This window comes from Dendrobates tinctorius, unplaced genomic scaffold, assembly GCF_039654945.1.
Source record: "Dendrobates tinctorius isolate UK_male_01 unplaced genomic scaffold, ASM3965494v1 ptg000046l, whole genome shotgun sequence".
NCBI lineage: Eukaryota > Metazoa > Chordata > Amphibia > Anura > Dendrobatidae > Dendrobates > Dendrobates tinctorius.
This window is the reverse complement of record NW_027361714.1, coordinates 80,594,896-80,615,070: the sequence shown is the minus strand read 5'-3', so window position 1 is coordinate 80,615,070 and position 20,175 is coordinate 80,594,896. Positions and strand designations below refer to the sequence as shown.

Genomic DNA, 20,175 nt, shown 5'->3' with positions numbered 1-20,175 from the left:
CTAAGGAAGCCGATCTCTCACACTCTACTTTTTTTCGGGAGTGCCGGCATCAGACTGGATTTTTTTTTCTTTTATATTAATAGCCTTGAGAGGGACCATTGTTTTTGCCCCCCCCCCAGTTACAAAAATCTGCCCCCAGACACCCCAGAAAAGGCGCATCTATAAGATGCGCCTTTTCTGGCACTTAGCCTCTCTATTCCCATTACCCTGTAGCAGTGGCTAAGGGGCTAATAAGAATGGTTTAATGTCACCTTGCTATTGGAAGGTGACATTAAGATGGATTACTAATAGAGAGGTATCAATAAGACACCTATCCATTATTAGCCATAGACTAGTAAAGGGTTAAAAAAACACACACAGACATTAAAAATTGTTTTAATGAAGTAAAGACACCAAATTTTTGACCAAATTTATTCCTCTGCTAATCCATAAATAAACCATGAACCTGTAAAAAAAATAAAACAAAAATGCAACAATATACTTACCTCTCCGCTGGTCAGTCAGGTCCCCTGCTGCAATCCATCAGAAGGGGTTAAGTGGTTTACAACGGGATCGGTGCTAATGTGACCAACCCGCTGTAAACCACAGCCAGAATGAATTAGTTCATCTCTGCGCAGGCTCCCCGGCTGCTCGGAGATGAACTAAGGAGCATGGGAAAGTTTCTGAATTTTTTCCTACGCTCATGAGTTCACCTCAGGTCAGCCTGGGACTCCTCGCAGCCTCACTGACATCCCTGGCTGACCTGAGGTGAACTGATGAGTGTGGGAAAAAATTACTTAGGAAATATTGGAAATTTCCCTATTTTCCTACCTAAAGACATATTACAGGTCTGGCGCCTGCGCACTGCAGAATTCTGCTCTGCCCTCAACAGGGCAGAGCAGTGCGCCTGCGCCAGAGCCATTACAGGACGGGAGAAGAGGACGTCATCGCATGAAGAAGGGAGGCATCGGACCGGACCGCCCACCTCCGTGAGTATAATATAAAGTGTTTTTCTTCTCTTTCAGGTTACATCGGAGGCTTATCTACAGCATTACAGAATGCCGTAGATAAGCCCCCGATGTCTATGCAGGCAGCTAATAGGGGAAAAAAAGGGTGACAGATTCCCTTTAATAAAAGCCATCAGAACCACTATGGGCCTAGTAGACGCCAGGCCTAAGAGGACCATCCAGGATGCCATGTTTAGTGGATTGGAGCAGAAGAAAAGGAGGTAGTTTCCCATGAATGATAAAATCCAGGCGCTCATACAGAGGGAATGGAAAAGGCCAGAGAAAAAGGGCCTCCTAGCACCAAAAAGAAAATACCCCTTTGAGGAGCCAAGCTGTTCGTTTTGGGACAAGGCATCGAAAGTGGACGAAGCCATAGCGAAGGCCTTGAAAAAATTCTCACTGCCGTTCGAGGACATGGGAACATTGAAAGACCCTATGGATACGAAAGCGGATACATTCCTAAAAGAAGCCTGGGAGGCAGCTAGAGGTGGACTAAAACCCGCTATAGCTGCCACTTGCACAGCCAGAACCCTGATGGTGTGGCTGGACCAGCTGGATGACCAACTAAGGAACAAAACGCCAAGGGGAGCAATCCTGGACTCCGTCCCGCTAATTAGAGGAGCAGCAGCATTTCTAGCGGACGCATCCGCGGACTCAATCAGGTTGACAGCCAGAGCAGCCTCATTGTCGAACGCAGCACGAAGGGCTCTATGGCTCAAGTGCTGGACGGGAGACCTGCAAACAAAAACAAAGTTGTGCTCCATCCCCTGTGAAGGAGAATTCCTTTTCGGGCCTACACTGGACAATATACTCGAGAAAGCGGGGGATAAAAGGAAATCTTTCCCTAACCCATCCAATTTCACCTTCAAACGCTTACGGAGCAGGAAATTTACACAGAGGAAGCCACCTAAAAACGCCCAGGACAAGTGGGAAGATAGAAGATTCAAGGGGAAGGGGTTCATGTTCGGGAAACCGGCTGACAAGAAGCAACCCCAATGAAGGTGTCTCCCAGGTAGGGGGAAGATTGAGCCTCTTCTTCCCGGCCTAGGAAAAGATATCAGACAGTTCCTGGATACTAAGCATTATAGAAACAGGCCTCAAATTAAAATTCCACACCTTACCCAAACCCTCTTTCGAGTGACCCCACAGAGCCAGTCGACAGAAGAGCAAGTTGCAGTACAACAGGATATTCAGACCCTGGTGGAGAAAGCCGTGTTGCAGGAAGTTCCCCGCCAAGAAAAAGGAGACGGCTTATATTCCCCTATCTTCTTGCGGAAGAAACCAGATGGGACGTTCAGGACGATAGTAAACCTAAAAAGGTTAAACAAATGTCTAGTGATTCCTCCATTCAAAATAGAGACAATAAAATCCGCAGTAAAATATTGTTTCCAGCTTGTTACATGGCAGTACTCGACTTAAAAGACGCGTACTATCACGTCCCTATACACACGGACTACCGCCAGTTTCTCAGAATAGCAGCCACAATAGGGGGAGAAATAAAGCATTACCAATTCAAAGCCCTCCCATTCGGGCTGGCCATCGCCCCAAGAGTATTCACGAAAATCATATCGGAAGTTATGGCACATTTGAGATAACAGGACACCCTAATAGTCCTATACTTGGATGACTTCCTAGTAGTGGGCAACTCCCCGAGCCATTGCAGAAACCAGCTGAACCAGACTATGGAATCTTTGTCCAATCAAGGTTGGCTGCTGAACCTGCCGAAATCTCGGCTAATTCCGAGCCAAGTGCAAGAATATTTGGGCATAACCATAGACTTCATCAGGCAGGAGTGCCGCCTCCCCGAAGGGAAACGGCTACACCTAGAGCAGCTAGCAACAGGGGCAATAACACGGACACTAATGACACTCAGGAAGGCCATGTCCTTGCTCGGCTCAATGACGGCATGCCTACCAGCGGTCCAGTGGGCCCAATCTCATACAAGAGATCTCCAGTGGGAGATACTAGAGGCAGAAATTTCTCTTCACGGGAATTTAGAAGGGCAGTTAAACATCTCACCCATAACAGTTCGCTCTCTACAGTGGTGGACGGAACCATCCAACCTAGCCAGGGGGGTTCCTTGGGTGATACCGGTTTCTCAGATCCTTACTACAGACGCAAGCCCCAGGAGGTGGGGGGCTCACTGGGACAACCAACTAGCACAAGGAGCCTGGACAGAAAACGAAAAGACAGCCTCCTCGAATATGAAGGAGCTATTAGCGGTGAAGCGCGCCCTCCTGTTTTTTCTAAAACCCCTCAGAGGCCACCACGTAAGAGTATTCTCCGACAACAGCACAGTAGTCGCTTACTTAAATCATCAGGGGGGCACGAGATCCCGTACCCTTATGGACGTGACAAAATCAATTTTCCACTTGGCAGAGGGGAACCTAGGCTCACTAATGGCACTACACCTAAAAGGATCAGACAACAAGATGGCGGACTTCTTAAAGGGGTTGTCCGGGCTTTTCACATAATCTCAATACATATATGGGCTGCAGAATTATGACAATAAGTAATTTACTTTCTGTCAATAGTTTGCACGGTTTTCTAGATATTCTAAACAGAACGTCCAAGAGGGGGTTGTTATGGCATTGAAATGAGAACTAGTCGTAACCTCCTACTCTACTCCAAACATGCCCTCTATAGCAACAACCCCACCCTCCATAGCTACAGGCCCTCCCCGTCCACATGAAGAAGCCCTCATCACACAGTAACAAATTCTTCCCCTCCAGCAGTCTCGGTGCAGAGAGCAGACCACCCAGCTGCTCCTCCCCCAGACACACACTGAACAGTTAACTATGGAAAGTGAAACTAGTGAGGAGTGAAAATCGTCCTGTATTCTGGGCCACTCCATGATTACAATACATAACTCATTATCAGTAATTCCTTCCCTCACTGTCCCAGGCTGCTGGCAGCAGTGAGAACAGACTGTGTGATGGCCAGTGATGGGGGTCTGCAGCTTCTAATCTGCACAGGGGATGGCAGTCACTAATGTAATCTGTTCTGTGACAAAGCCTCTGCTGTGTGAATGAGACAGCTCTGTGTCACTGATGTCTTCACACAGCTGCAGATTTGGTGCAGTGTATGTGCGAAGCTACACCAAACTCCCAGCAAGCTCCAATGACCAGCACCACCCACTGCCCACTTATTGGCTAGCAGTAAACTGCACCAGCACTCATCTTTATCATCATTCCAGCATTGGAAAGAACACAGTATTGATCCTGTATTTGTGAAAGCAGCACAATATATATATATATACACCCCCAACACTTCACACTGTTAAAGCTGCTGATTGGACAGGCTGCTCCCATCAGTATTTGTGTCATTAGAGACACAGTGCTCACACATACACTGCACCAAATCTGCTGCTGTGTGAAGACATCAGTGACACAGAGCCATCTCATTCACACAGCAGATGCTTTGTCACAGAACAGATTACATCGGTGACTGCCATCCCCTGTGCAGATTAGAAGCTGCAGACCCCCATCACTGGCCATCACACAGTCTGTTTTCACTGCTGCCAGCAGCCTAGGACAGTGAGGGAAGGAATTACTGATAATGAGTTATGTATTGTAATCATGGAGTGGCCCAGAATACAGGACGATTTTCCTTCCTCACTACTTTCACTTTCCATAGATCACTGTTCAGTGTGTGTCTGGGGGAGGAGCAGCTGGGTGGTCTGCTCTCTGCACTGAGGCTGCTGGAGGGGAAGAATTTGTTACTGTGTGATGAGGGCTGCTTCACGTGAACGGGGAGGGCCTGTAGCTATGGAGGGTGGGGTTGTTGCTATAGAGGGCATGTTTGGAGTAGAGTAGGTGGTTACGACTAGTTCTCATTTCAATGCCATAACACCCCCCCCCCCCCCGGACGTTCTGTTTAGAATATCTAGAAAACCGTGCAAACTATTGACAGAAAGTAAACTAGTTATTGTCATAATTCCGCAGCCCAGATATGTACTGAGATTATGTGAGAAGCCCGGACAACCCCTTTAAGTCGCACACAGGTGAGACAGGGCGAATGGGAAGTGAACCAGAAAGTTTTCAATCAGATCACACAACTATGGGGAGAACCCAACATAGACCTATTCGCCAACAAAACGAATCGGAAAGTGAAAACATTCTGCTCCATAGACCCATCCGGGGACCCATTAGCTCTGGACGCTCTTATGATCCCCTGGCACTTTCCCCTTGCATATGCGTTCCCACCAATAGCCTTAATTCCGTCAGTTCTGAGGAAGCTTTGGGAGGACAAAGCGAGGGTAATACTAATAGCCCGTTTTTGGCAGAGGAGGACGTGGTTCTCGTGGCTGAGGAGAATGTCCATCTCCTATCCGTGGGTCCTCCCGGATATCCAGAACTTACTCTCCCAAGGACCAGTACTGCACCCTCAGGCGGAGAACCTACACATGACGGCCTGGAATTTGAAAGGGCTCTTTTAATCAACAGAGGCTTCTCCCAAAATTTAGTATCCACGCTACTGCGAAGCAGTAAGCCGATAACCACCAAACAGTATGGGAGGGTCTGGAGAAAGTACCTTTCAGTATCAAAGGCTAGCCCGAAGGGGAAGATACCCATATCTAACATCTTAGAGTTCCTACAAAGGGGTTTAGAGCAAGGCCTAGCTACTAGCACACTAAAGGTTCAAGTGGCAGCCCTGGGGGCCCTATACAACTGTGACTTGGCGGGGAATCGTTGGGTGGCCAGGTTCATTAAGGCAGTCGGTAGATCCAGGCTCGCGTCTTCCCTAAACACCCCTCCCTGGGACCTAAACTTAGTACTCTCAGCCCTGACCAAGCCTCCCTTTGAGCCTTTGCAGACAGCACCTCTGAAATTAATATCTCTCAAGACCTCCCTCCTGGTAGCCCTCACATCGGCCCGTAGAATCGGCGACATCCAGGCCGTGTCAGCCTTTCCTCCATTCACACAGATTCTGGATGACAGGGTGGTACATAGAACAGACCCAGCCTATCTGCCGAAGGTAGCATCCCGTTTCCACCGAACTCAGGAATCTCCCTCCCCTCCTTTTGCCCCAATCCCAAAAACAAGGGAGAGGAGACCTTGCACACATTAGATGTCAGGAGATGCCTAATGGAATACTTAGCAGCAACCAGGGAGTGTAGGAAGGAAAGGGCTCTTTTTGTCTGCTTCCAGGGACCAAAGAAAGGGAGACAGGCATCAAAGAGCACGCTGGCGAAGTGGATAAGGGACGCCATCACCTTGTCGTACTCTGCAGAAGGCGCGGACATCCCAAGCAGAATAACGGCCCATTCCACAAGTGCGGTGTCAACTTCCTGGGCAGAGAGAGCAGGCGTCTCCATTGAGCAGATATGTAGAGCCACTACTTGGTCCTCTCCTTCAACTTTCTTTAACCACTATCGGCTGGACCTAGCCACCTCCTCAGAGCTAACCTTTGGTAGAAGGGTGCTGGAGGCAGTGGTCCCCCCCAATAGATAGTCTCTGCAATTCTCTCCGTGGTGCCGTCATGGGGGAAGGAGAAAATCGTAGTTACTTAGGCCTCTTTCACACTTCAGTTTTTTGCATCAGTTCAAATCCGCCAAAAAGTCAGAGAAGCGGATCCGTTCTCAACTGATGTGAACGGATGGCACAGGATCCGTTTTTAGACGGATCCTGAAAATGAGGAAATTTAAAGGAAACGCTGGCCGGGGAGAGAGAAAGAGAGTGAGTTCTTTTTGTCCGGCACCCAGAAAGAATTTCGGGTTAAATGAGTGTCTGGAGGATCCGCCAGAAAAAAAAACGTTGCAAGCTCCGTTTTGAAATCTTTGAGGATGGTGACGGACAGCAACTTTTGGCGGATCCGCAAAAAAACGGATGCAACGGATGGCAATCCGTCACAATCTGCCAGTAATGGAAGTCAATGGGGAAAAAAACGGATCCTCAAAAGAAAATTGAGGATCCGTTTTTTTCAAAACCTGGCGGATTGTGACTGATTGTAAAAAACTGAAGTGTGAAAGAGGCCTTACCGATAACGGTATTTCTCCGATCCCATGACGGCACCCGTATATTCCCTCCCTACACACGTGGGGTGCGCACTTGTTGTAAATACAGTTTATTTAGAAAGTCACGTGGTGTCTATTCTACGCAGTTTAATAATTATAGAAATTCCTTTTTCTTAAAGTGTTGTATTAGTATTAGGCTGAAGTTCCATTAATGCTCTGTAAAACAACTGATGCGGGAGAGAGGTGCCGCCTTTTTATCGGTAGGTTTCCTGTCCCCGTGGGGCGGATCCCCTCTCTCCGTGGTGCTGTCATGGGATCGGAGAAATACCGTTATCGGTAAGTAACTACGATTTTTCCAAGCCTTCATACTCTCTTAAATGGGGAAAGAGAGTTAAGTAAGCAATTTAATGTTGAAAAATGCCATAGAACACTTTATCTTGTACAGCTACAACTAACACTAATAATAATAATAATAATAATAATAATAATAATCTTTATATAGCGCCAACATATTCCACAGCGCTTTACAGTTTAACAGTTTAAACACAAGTCATAAGTAACAACTTTAACAATACAATAATTAAAGCAAAATAAGACGACACTGCTCGTGAGAGCTTACAATCTACAATGAGGTGGGGGAGATACAAAGTACAGGTGTATATTTACAGTGGTGTATTTACAATAATGGTCCAGCCATCTTGAGGGAGTGATGGATGGATGGAGATAGTGAATGGGCTACTCATGCACACTTACACACAGAATGATTTTGATTAGTGAACATGATAGGCCGCTCTGAACAAATGTGTTTTGAGGGAGCGCCTAAAACTATGCAAATTGTAGATAGTCCTAATTTCTTGGGGTAGAGCATTCCAGAGGATTGGCGCAGTGCGGGAGAAGTCTTGGAGTCGGGAGTGGTAGGTACAGATTAGTGCAGAGGTTAGTCTAAAGTCGTTTACAGAGCGCAGCGGTCGGTTAGGCCGGTAGACAGAAATGAGGGAGATGTAGGGGGGTGCTGCACTGTGGAGAGCTTTGTGGTTGAGAACAAGTACCGTATTTTTCGGACCATAAGACACACTTTTTTCCCCCCAAATTTTGGGGAAAAATGGGGATGCGTCTTAAGGTCTAGATGCACTTACCAGGAGACACCATCCGAGGCTGATGGGCGGCGATTTGGCAGATGATCGGTGGTGCGGGGGCTCCGCCGGCATTGGTGGAAATCCCTGAGCCCCCGCACATCCATCCCGGGCTGGTGCGGCACTTTTGCAGGTGATCGGCGGTGCAGGGGCTCCGCCGGCATTTTGTGAAAGGAGCCCCCGCACTTCCATTGTTGTAATGCTGAATTGAAAATGGCCGCGCATAGTGAGATCTCGGGAGATGAGATGTCGTCCCGGTAGACGAGATCTTGTCTCCTGAGATCTCACTCTGCGCTTGCGCCGCCTCCGGCGGCCATTTTTCTGAAGTTCAATTGAGCATTACAACAATGTAATGCTGAATTGAGCTTCAGGAAAATGGCCGCAATGAAATGCCGAATTCAGCTTCAGGAAAATGGCCGCCGGAGGCGGCGCATGCGCAGAGTGAGATCTCAGGAGACGAGATCTCGTCTTCCGGGACGACATCTCGTCTCCCGAGATCTCAATATGCGCGGCCATTTTCAAATCAACATTGCAACAATGGAAGTGCGGGGGCTCCTTTCACAAAATGCTGACGGAGCCCCTGCACCGCCGATCACCTGCAAAAGTGCCGCACCAGCCCAGGATGGATGTGCTGGGGCTTCGGGATTTCCACCAATGCCGGTAGAGACCCCGCACCACCGATCATCTGCCAAATCGCCGCCCATCAGCCTAGGATGGATGTGTGGGGGCTTTCACAAAATGGCAGAGCCCCCACACCACCGAACCTGCTGCATCAGCCAGGGATGAGCCAGACCACCTCCTGTGACCCCACTCCACCAGCGTTCCATATCACACCCTAAGCTGTAAAATTCGGACTGTAAGACGGAACCTCATTTGACGCATTAATTTTTTTCCCTATTTTTCTTTTGAAAATTTGGGGTGCGTCTTATGGTCCGGTGCGTCTTATAGTCCGTAAAATACGGTACTTTGAATTGGATCCTATAATCAATGGGCAGGCAGTGTAAGGACTGGCAAAGAGCGGACGCGTCCGATTACCGGTTAGCCAGATAGATGACCCTGGCAGCTGCATTAACCCCTTCATGACCAAGCCTATTTTGACCTTAATGACCAGGCCATTTTTTTGCAATTCTGACCAGTGTCCATTTATGAGGCAATAACTCAGGAACGCTTCAATGGATCCTAGCGATTCTGAGATTGTTTTTTCGTGACATATTGGGCTTCATGTTAGTGGTAAATTTAGGTCGATAATTTTTGCGTTTATTTGTGAAAAAATCAGAAATTTGGTGAAAATTTAGAAAATTTCGCAATTTTCAAATTTTGAATTTTTATTCTGTTAAACCAGAGAGTTATGTGACACAAAATACTAAATAACATTTTCCACATGTCTACTTTATATCAGCACAATTTTGGAAACAAAATATTTTTTTGTTAGGAAGTTATAAGGGTTAAAAGTTGACCAGCGATTTCTCATTTTTACAACAAAATTTACAAAACCATTTTTGAAGTCACTTTGAGGGGTCTATATGGCAGAAAATACCCAAAAGTGACACCATTCTAAAAACTGCACCCCTCAAGCTACTCAAAACTACATTCAAGAAGACTATTAACCCTTCAGGTGTTTCACAGGAACTAAAGCAACGTGGAAAGAAAAAATGGACATTTTAATTTTTCCAACAAAAATTTTCTTTTAGCGTTAATTTTTTCATTTTCACATGGGCAACAGGATAAAGTGGATCATAAAATTTGTTGGGCAATTTCTCCTGAGTACACCGATACCTCATATGTGGTCATAAACCATTGTTTGGGCGCACGACAGCTCTCCGAAGGGAAGGAGCACCATTTGACTTTTTGAATGGAAAATATGCTGGAATATTTAGCGGCTGCCATGTCGCGTTTGGAGAGCCCCTGTGTGCCTAAACATTGGAGCTCCCCCACAAGTGACCCCATTTTGGAAACTAGAGCCCACAAGGAACTTATCTAGATGCATAATGATCACTTTGAACCCCCAGGTGCTTCACAAATTGATCTGTAAAAAAAAAAAAGTACTTTTTTTTCACAAAAATTTTCTTTTAGCCTCAGTTTTTTCATTTTCACATGGGTAACAGGATAAAATGGATCATAAAATTTGTTGAGCAATTTCTCCTGAGTACACCGATACCTCATATGTGGTCATAAACCACTGTTTGGACGTACGGCAGGGTCCAGAAGGGACGGAGCACCATTTGACTTTTTGAATGGAAAATTAGCGCCAATCGTTATCGGACACCATGTCGTGTTTTGACACCCCCTGTGCACCTAAACATTGGAGCTCCCCCACAAGTGACCCCATTTTGGAAACTAGACCCCTTATGGAACTTATCTAGATGTGTAGTGAGCACTTTGAACACCCAAGTGCTTCACAAAAGTTTATAACACAGAGCAGTGAAAATAAAAAAAAAAAATTTTTTCCTCAAAAATGATTTTTTAGCACGCTGTTTTTAATTTTCACAAGTTTAACAGGAGAAATTAGACCACAAAAGTTGTTGTCCAGTTTGTCCTGAGTACGCTGGTACCCCATATGTGGGGGGGAACCACTGTTTGGGCGCACGGCAGGGCTCAGAAGGGAAGGAGCGCCATTTGACTTTTTGAAATGCAAATTACTTCTAATCGTTAGCGGACACCATGTCGTGTTTGGAGAGTCCCTGTGTACCTAAACATTGGAGCTCCCCCACAAATGGCCACATTTTGGAAACTAGACCCCCTAAGGAACTTATCTAGATGCATAGTGAGCACTTTGAACCCCCAAGTGCTTCACAAAAGTTTATAACGCAGAGCCGTGAAAATAAAAAATATTTTTTTTCCTCAAAAAATTATTTTTTAGTGCGCAATTTTTTATTTTCACAAGGGTACCAGGATAAACTGGACCCCAAAAGATGTTGTCCAGTTTGTCCTGTGTACGCTGGTACCCCATATGTGGGTGGGGACCACTGTTTGGGTACACGTCGGGGCTCGGAAGGGAAGTAGTGACATTATGAAATGCTGACTTTGATGGAATGGTCTGCGGGCATCATGTTACATTTGCAGAGCCCCTGATGTACCTAAACTGTGGAACCCCTCACAAGTGACCCCATTTTGGAAACTAGACCCCCCCCCAAGGAACTTATCTAGATGTGTGGTGAGCACCTTGAACCCCCAAGCGCTTCACAGAAGTTTATAACGCAGAGCCATGAAAGTAAAAAAAAATTTTTCCTCAAAAAAAAATGATTTTTAGCCAGTAATTTTTTTTTCACAAGGGTACCAGGATAAATTGGACCCCAAAAGTAGTTTTCCAGTTTGTCCTGAGTGCTGGTACCCCATATATGGGGGGAACCATTGTTTGGGCACACGTAAGGGCTCGGAATGGAAGTAGTGACGTTTTGAAATGCAGACTTTGATGGAATGGTCTGCGGTCGTCGTTACGTTTGCAGAGCCCCTGATGTGCCTAAACAATAGAAACCCCCCACAAGTGACCCCATTTTGGAAACTAGACCCCCCAAGGAACTTATCTAGATGGCTGGTGAGCACTTTGAACCCCCAAGTGCTTCACAGAAGTTTATAACGCAGAGACGTGAAAATAAAAAAAAAAAATTTTACACAAAAATAATATTTTAGCCCCCAATTTTTTATTTTCCCAAGGGTACCAGGAGAAATTAGTCCCCAAAAGTTGGTGTGCAATTTTTCCTGAGTACGCTGATACCCCATATGTTGGGGTAAACCACTGTTTGGGCACACGTCGGGGCTTGGAAGGGAGGGAGCACCGTTTGAATTTTTGAACGCAAAATTGGCTGGAATCAATGGTTGCACCATGTCGCGTTTGGAGACCCCCGTGATGTGCCTAAACAGTGGAAACCCCTCAATTCTAACTTCAACCCTAACCCCAACACACCCCTAGCCACAGCCCTAACCCCAACACATCCCTAACCCTAATCCCAACCCTAACCATAACCCTAACCCTATTTCCAACCCTAACCCTCGTTCCAACCCTAACCCTCTTTCCAACCCTAACCCTAATGGAAAAATAAAAATAATTTCTTTATTTTATTAGTTGTTCCTGCCTATGGGGGTGATAATCGGGGGGTTTATTTACTTTTCATTCTATTTTGATCACTGTGAGAGTTTATCACAGTGATCAAAATGAATGAAAGGAAATTGCAGCCGGCGGGCGCACTGCGCATGCGCCCGCCATTTTCCAATATGGCGGCGCCCATGGTCCGGGACACCGGGAGCCATAGCGGCACTCGGTGAGTACCGGGGGGTGGGAGGAGGGACGATCGGAAGGTGGGGGGTCAGATGATGACAGCGGCGGCACATTGCCGCTGTCATTCAGTGGCGGGGGGTAGATCGCCCCCGTTAAGCGGTGGGGGGGGTCGGATCGATGTCGCCAGCCATGTCCGATGCTACAGCAGCGTCAGACATGGCTGGATTGCGTCGGACATGGCTGGATTGTAATATTTCATCAATTTTCATTGATGAAATATTACTATCGCTCTGATTGGCTGTTTCACTTTTAAACAGCCAATCAGAGCGATCGTTTAATCTAAACATTAAAAATAACTATGGAAAAATCAGAGTTTTGAAAAAAAAACATTTTTTGGATTGCGCAGCCTTTTTCCTAGACCTGTAATATTTTCAGTCAATGGAGCTGTGTGACGGCTTACCGTATTTTTTCGGATTATAAGACGCACCGGACCATAAGGCGCACCCCAAATTTTCAGAAGGAAAATGAGGGGGAAAAAAAAATGCATCAATTATGGGTCAGTCTTAGGCTAGTTTCACATTTGCGTTTGGAGGAGCAGCGAACGCTCACCATGAAGCTCCGACCCTGCCACGCCCCCTCCGGTCAGCTCCGCCTATGGGTGCATGCCGCTACCCTATCTTTAGCATTGGGTACGCAGGCCTTGCGCAGGTATGCTTTTGCCGCCACATGCGTCCTTTGCGTTTGGCGCAGGTCACCGCACTGTCAAAAGGACACATGCGGTGGCAAAAGCATACCTGCGCATGGCCTGCGTACCCAATACTAAAGATAGGGTAGTGGCATGTGCCCATAGGCGGAACTGACCAGAGGAGGCACAGCAAGGGGCGGAGCTTCACAGCGAGCGTCTGCTGCGCCTCCAAACGCAAGTCTGAAACCAGCCTTACAGTCCTAAATTCAGCTTACCCTGGGGGATCAGCAGCGCTGGTGGAGCGGAGTCACGGGGTGTTTGGTGGTCCGGCGATGATATGACCCAGACTGGTGCGGCAGGTTTGGTGGTGCGGGGGTTCTGCCGACATTTTGTGAAAGCCCGGTGCCCCCGCACATCCATTCCTGCGATGCAGTGGTCTCCGGAAAATCCCATCCAAAGACTGGTGCTGCAAGCTCGGCATTGCTTGGAGCACCGCCGAGCCTGGCGCATCGGGATGGGAGTGAGATCATTGCCCTGCAGAGTCGGACCACAGAAAGAATTGCCCGTCTCCTGCTGCCTCCTCGCTAATTGTAAGTACGGTATATTCCGACTATAAGATGCACCCCCGTTTTCTCCCAAATTCATTTGGTGAAAAAGTGTGTCTTATAGTTCGAAAAATGCGGGATGAGATCGTGTTTTTATTAATACCATTTTGGGCAAAATATGACATTTTGATCTCTTGTTAAAGCATTTTTGAGGTATTGTGGTCACCAAAATATCATAATTATGGCTGTTTTTTTTTTGTTTTTTTTTTTACATTTTTCGATTTACGAATAGGGTTAATTATTTTTAGATTTTGCTAGGACTTTCTGTACACTGAAATACATGTATTTTTTAATTATCTTTATTTTTAATTGGGGGATTTTATCTTTTATGTTTTTTATTTTCACTGTATATAGTAAAAATTACAGTGGTCTTTGAAGCCCAGCTAACTGAAGGCATATTTAATGGCATTTCCCTAGGTTTTCACTACCTAATGTGAGAGCAGCATAATATAAAGATAAATGGATTCCAGAGATGTCACTTACTGGGCTACTTTCTGTAGTTTTGATAAAATCACTGTTTTATAAGCAAGAGATTACTAGAGGACTAGTAAGTCTGCTGTCATGTAGTCCTCCATATTCATGAGCTCTGTATAACCCTGCCCCCACCACTGATTGGCAGCTTTTTGGGTGTACTGTGTATAGGCAGAAAGTTGTTAATGAGTGATGTAGCAGAGTTATACAAAGCTTAGCATTTGGAGAACTGGTAGCTCTGCAGCGGATAAAACAGTAGTTGTTTCAGGGCAGCAGCAAGCATCCCGTTACGTGACACATCAGTGGAATATCCTTCTCTGCCCCTACATCCTGTTTCTATCAAATGGGATAGAAAAAAAAAGCTGGAGAAAGATTACTTTTAATAATGACTTGATACCTACAGAAACTTGATGTAATGAAACCATAAACACCAAAATGCTACTAATATGAACAACTACGTCTCCTGTGTATAAAAGAATCCGGCACTGAACCCAAGCTAGTGGGCATTAGTTACTACTGGCAATGTACATATTATATGGATGTTCTAAGTGGGAAACAGAAGAACACCTGGGGATGCCATTACAATTGTATAGCAAACAAATCTAAACACAGGAGCTTTTTTAAAAACTGATTCCAGTGTAAAAGGTGTCTCATTTTTTTTTTTAATTCATCTAACAATCGGAATTAATATTTAATCGCAGGAAAATTCCATTTTGATACAGGAAAGATGTATATCTTTGTACCGTGTTAGCCAGTAGATAGAAAAATATTCAGAATTGAGAGTCCTCAGTGGTTGATACCTTTTAATGGCTAACTGAAAAGATGGTAACACATTGCAAACTTTCCAGACTACTCAGGTCTCTTCATCAGGCTAGACTAATACAGATTCAGATTTTGTGTCATTCTATGCCTGATGAAGAGACCTGAGTAGTCTGGAAAGCTTGCAATGTGTTACCATCTTTTCAGTTAGCCATTAAAAGGTATCAACCACCGAGGACTCTCAATTCTAAATATTCTTCAGGAAAATTCCAATGATGCTGGTCAAATTCCTCATGTTAGTTTGAAGGACTTTGAGTTACCTTGTAAAACAACGATCACCTACTTTTTAAAGAAAAAAAAAAAGAATTTGGCACTTCAAAGGGCAAATCTATAAGTATTTTATCAGTTGACAACTTCTTAAAGATGGTCGATGTTCTAGTGGTTGGGGCATGAGAGCGTGTTCAAGCAGTTTCACACTGCCTAGATACTTGTCCTTAACCTTCCCCCCCTCATCTCACCACTGACAATATGTGAATAATGAGTATACAAACATCAAGAAGAAGAGAACCAGTGTTACCAGGTGAACACACATAATGGTATAGCTGTCCACATTCTGTGTGTCACAGAAGCACTGATGCAATTAATCAGTGTAAATGCTCTAATGCGTATGTCTTCATTTAGCTTGGTGTTTGCATGAAGTGCGCTTCCTTTGTGCAGCTTATTGGGTTGTTGGGAGGTCACAGGTTAAGGTCTATTGAGGAAGTGACTATGAACAATCGTTTCAGACAATATGCTAATAATAATACATTTCTGGCTCTCTATGAAGCTACATGGATTTCAGATGGACCATCTGCTGAATTGTGTTGTTCACTTACTCTATAATAGTATCTGTATCATTTGATTCCACTCAATCGCAGAGGACAAGTAGCTGACTAAATTGCCGTAACCTAGTATCTTCTCATCTTTTACCATTTATACAGAGAGAATAATAGGAATGTAAAATAACATTCATGTTTTGTGGCGTTCATTATGTCGGCACTAATTAAACGGATCACCCTAATGTTTATAGCGACTTTGTTAAGGAAGCACTTGTATTCTTTCAATTAAACATAATGGTATTAGCAGAGCCTGGATGATATGATGGTAAAAGCAAAATCGCGATCTGCTTGAAAAATTGCATGTATTCAACTAGAAAATTGCAAAATTTCAGTTCAAATCTTGACTTAAATAACTGCCTAGAGCTTGATATTTTAGGAATGAGGTATTGTACCAACATTGTTTAGTCCACTATTACTTATATGCTCTTTTACTGAAGGCTTAGTATTTATAATTTTTATGATTCACCAACTTTACTTTAATTGGACCAGCTGGCCATCTATGCAAATGGAGGTGTCTCAACATTTCCATTGATGACAAATGTTTGGAAAAGAAGAATGGGGCTGGTAGTATCCTATTTGCCTCAGGAGAGATAAGATGCTGCCAGAGTTGTCTTGCAGTGGCTTATCCGATTACATAGGCCACCCTGGCATTCTAAGTAAATGCTGATCAGCTCCTTTTTTGCTGATCAGTGGTGATCAGACTGGTTACATAGGTAAACCACGCTTTAGATGTGCAATGAGAAATCTGTAGTAGATTGTTCACTGCATATTCCCTTGTTCTCGGAAGTGCAAATTTTGTGCAGCGCAAAAGTTCATTTCATCCAATAGATTGGCATTTTGCTCATTTGTTGGGCAATCAGCAACCTGTTTAGGCTGTGTTGAAAGGAGTGTTCCTAAGAAATACACTTTTGCAGTTGTAAAGCAACGGCTTTACATCCATGCGGTAATCGGGCAGTAATCCAAGAAAGTTCAACTAAAATGTGTTTTTTTGCCAACTTCTGAAATAAAGCCAAACTTTTTCACCCGTATCGCAGCAGGAGCGTCCATATCAGTCTGTTGCTGTGGGCCACTGCACCACCATGTAACTCGGAACCTCCCCCTATAATTTTAGCTTACCTAGGAATCCTAACAGATCTTCCTTCATTAACCATTCAGTAGATACAAATGTTAACATTATTTGCCTTATTTCTTCTCCTGAGCATATACCACTTATGAACTTTCTTCATTTACTGAAAAGAATTGCTGTCGATCTTTCCTTGCTGCTCTCCACCACCACTTTCTCCAGCATGAGCGTTTTTTTCAGCTGGCTTATCACCTCTTCTCTCGAGGGAATTTCTCTCACCAACCATTTCTGGAGAATTGCCCTTATACTTATCATGACTATATCGTGGAAGAGAGATGGTATTGTAGCCCCTCCTTTGTCCCCTCCCTCCTGATGATGATGATGATAATGGAATAGCTAAGCCATTGGTTCCAGCTCCATGTTTCTATTCCAGATTGTTCGAACCAACCCCTGAACTTGCTTCCAAAATACCTCAATTTTTCCGCACTGCCAAATCCCATGGTATAAGTCCATTCTTTCAGTATCACATTTCGGACATTTCACCAGTTTGTCTTGTTGTCTAATATTCAAAAAATTGAAACCATATATGGCCCTATGTATAAGTCTGTATTGAGTGTCTCTCCAGATTTCGTTTACTATCTTCTTCCTCATCTCCATCCACCCTTTCAAGATTTTTTTCTTCCCCTTCTTGGTCTCCCAACTTGCCCATCCCTCTAAAATTTTCCCTGGTATGTTGGGAACTAATGCTTCTCTCAAGTCCCTACAGAGACCCGAAATGGTAATCTCATGAATGTCCTTTAATAAAATCGTGTCCAAGTGGTTTACCTCATATTCATTGTTTATGTTGAGTAATTTCCTCATTATATCTGTTCATACTGGAGAGTCTGGAATGGGCGCAAGTCATATTTCGCTCTTATTTCCCCACACGTCATCCATCTCCGCTCTGTATCATGCATCAAGTCCCTTAAAGTCCTTATCCCCTTCTCCCTCCACTCTCTAAGCAAGTCATTTTCCCTCCCCTGTGGGAAATCTGGGCTTGCCCAGCACATTCACTTTTATTTTGCGTTCTAAATCTGTGGCTGTACATTCAGCGGGTTCAGTATGTTTCTATGTACATCTTGGCGGACACATAACAGCCCTCGTATATGATTCCCCTCACTGCCTCACAGTGTAAAGGACCATTACTCCCTCCCTGTTCAAATCTCATGTATACTAAGCGTAAGAAAAGTGTACAGCCAAACTTCACGTTTGTGGAGATTCGCAATCAAGGTTTCCCTTAAAGTAGTTGCCTGTGACTCTACATTAAATAAGTCACTAAAATGGGATTAGGCCGTAAAGGGTTTTACAGGTTTATTTAATGAAGTTTAATCACAGTGTAAAAAGTTTTTTTTAGGAGTATACATTTTCTTGATACATTTGATAAGTATTGTAAATAAAAGGGTATTCACCTTTTAGTCTTTTCTTGTGCATACACCACTGTGACCAGCAATTATCCTACAAACTGGTGATGTGAAATGCAAGGTTGGCACGCATTTGAGAACGCATGCAGAACCTATTTGGTATTCCCATAAAAGTGAATGAAGAGAGCTTTGTATGCCTAAAGGAAATGCATCAACAGGTTTTTGTTACTCAAGCTGAGTGCAGCATAAGACAGATATTTATCACTTACTGGGATGTTTAATGTAGTTTTCATAACATCATCACTATTTTATCAGCAGGAGATTATCAATAGAGGACCAGTAATCCTGCTGCCAGGTAGTCCTCCATAGTCATCATCTAGGTATAACCCCGCCCCTAACACTGATTAGAAGCTTTCTGCTTACACTATAAATGGACAGAAAGCTGCTAATCAGTGGCGGGGTTATACTGAGCTCAGCGTTCTCTGCTGCTAATCAGTGGTGTGAGCGGGGTTATACTGAGCTCAGCGTTCTCTGCTGCTAATCAGTGGTGACGACGGGGTTATACTGAGCTCAGCATTCTCTGCTGCTAATCAGTGGTGTGGGCGGGGTTATACTGAGCTCAGCGTTCTCTGCTGGTAATCAGTGGTGTGGGCGGGGTTATACTGAGCTCAACGTTCTCTGCTGCTAATCAGTGGTGTGGGCGGGGTTATAATGAGCTCAGCGTTCTCTGCTGCTAATCAGTGGTGTCGGCGGGGTTATACTGAGCTCAGCGTTCTCTGCTGCTAATCAGTGTTGTGGGCGGGGTTATACAGAGCTCAGCGTTCTCTGCTGCTAATCAGTGGTGTGGGCGGGGTTATACTGAGCTCAGCGTTCTCTGCTGCTAATCAGTGGTGTGGGCGGGGTTATAATGAGCTCAGCGTTCTCTGCTGCTAATCAGTGGTGTCGGCGGGGTTATACTGAGCTCAGCGTTCTCTGCTGCTAATCAGTGGTGTGGGTGGGGTTATACTGAGCTCAGCATTCTCTGCTGCTAATCAGTGGTGTGGGCGGGGTTATACTGAGCTCAGCGTTCTCTGCTGCTAATCAGTGGTGTGGGCGGGGTTATAATGAGCTCAGCGTTCTCTGCTGCTAATCAGTGGTGTGGGTGGGGTTATACTGAGCTCAGCGTTCTCTGCTGCTAATCAGTGGTGTGGGCGGGGTTATAATGAGCTCAGCGTTCTCTGCTGCTAATCAGTGGTGTGGGCTGGGTTATACTGATCTCAGCGTTCTCTGCTGCTAATCAGTGGTGTCGGCGGGGTTATACTGAGCTCAGCGTTCTCTGCTGCTAATCAGTGGTGTGGGCTGGGTTATACTGAGCTCAGCGTTCTCTGCTGCTAATCAGTGGTGTCGGCGGGGTTATACTGAGCTCAGCGTTCTCTGCTGCTAATCAGTGGTGTCGGCGGGGTTATACTGAGCTCAGCGTTCTCTGCTGCTAATCAGTGGTGTGGGCTGGGTTATACTGAGCTTAGCATTCAGAGAACTAGATTTGCAGCAGAGAAAATAGTGATTTACCAAAATGGCAGAAAGCACCTCACAAAGTGTCACATCGCTAAAATCAGGGTCTCTGTCCATAAATTATGCTGCTCTCAGATGGTGAAGCAAAAACCTGTCGATAATACTCTCTTTAACCACATCTTCGCTCACATTGGCGCAGTTTAGGTTCTCTTTCCTAACTTGCACCTTTCGGACATTTATGGAATGTCCTATGATTTTATTTATAATAGTCTCTGGCGGCAGTTTCTCATGCAGATCAGTGTCCAGCCTTTAGATCTTAAAGGCTCATTTATATATAAAAAAAATCATGGATAGCGCTAAAATAAGACAGATCGCAGATACCAAGGTAATCCACTTCCCATGACCTGCATGTTCATAGATGGCTTAGGAGGGTTGATTCTAATGAAATATAACTTTTTAATATAAGTATTTTCTTATAGGCAATCTTTACTCAGGTTTTTTTTGATAATGACATTTATGGTAAATCTGTTAG

The 20,175-nt window shown here is 44.9% G+C and overlaps 1 protein-coding gene across 2 annotated transcripts in view; it reads left to right on the top strand.

The window, feature by feature from the left end:
• AFG1L (AFG1 like ATPase) overlaps positions 1–20,175 on the top strand; it is a 191,599-nt gene that overhangs the window by 92,827 nt on the left and 78,597 nt on the right. The window lies entirely within an intron of this gene.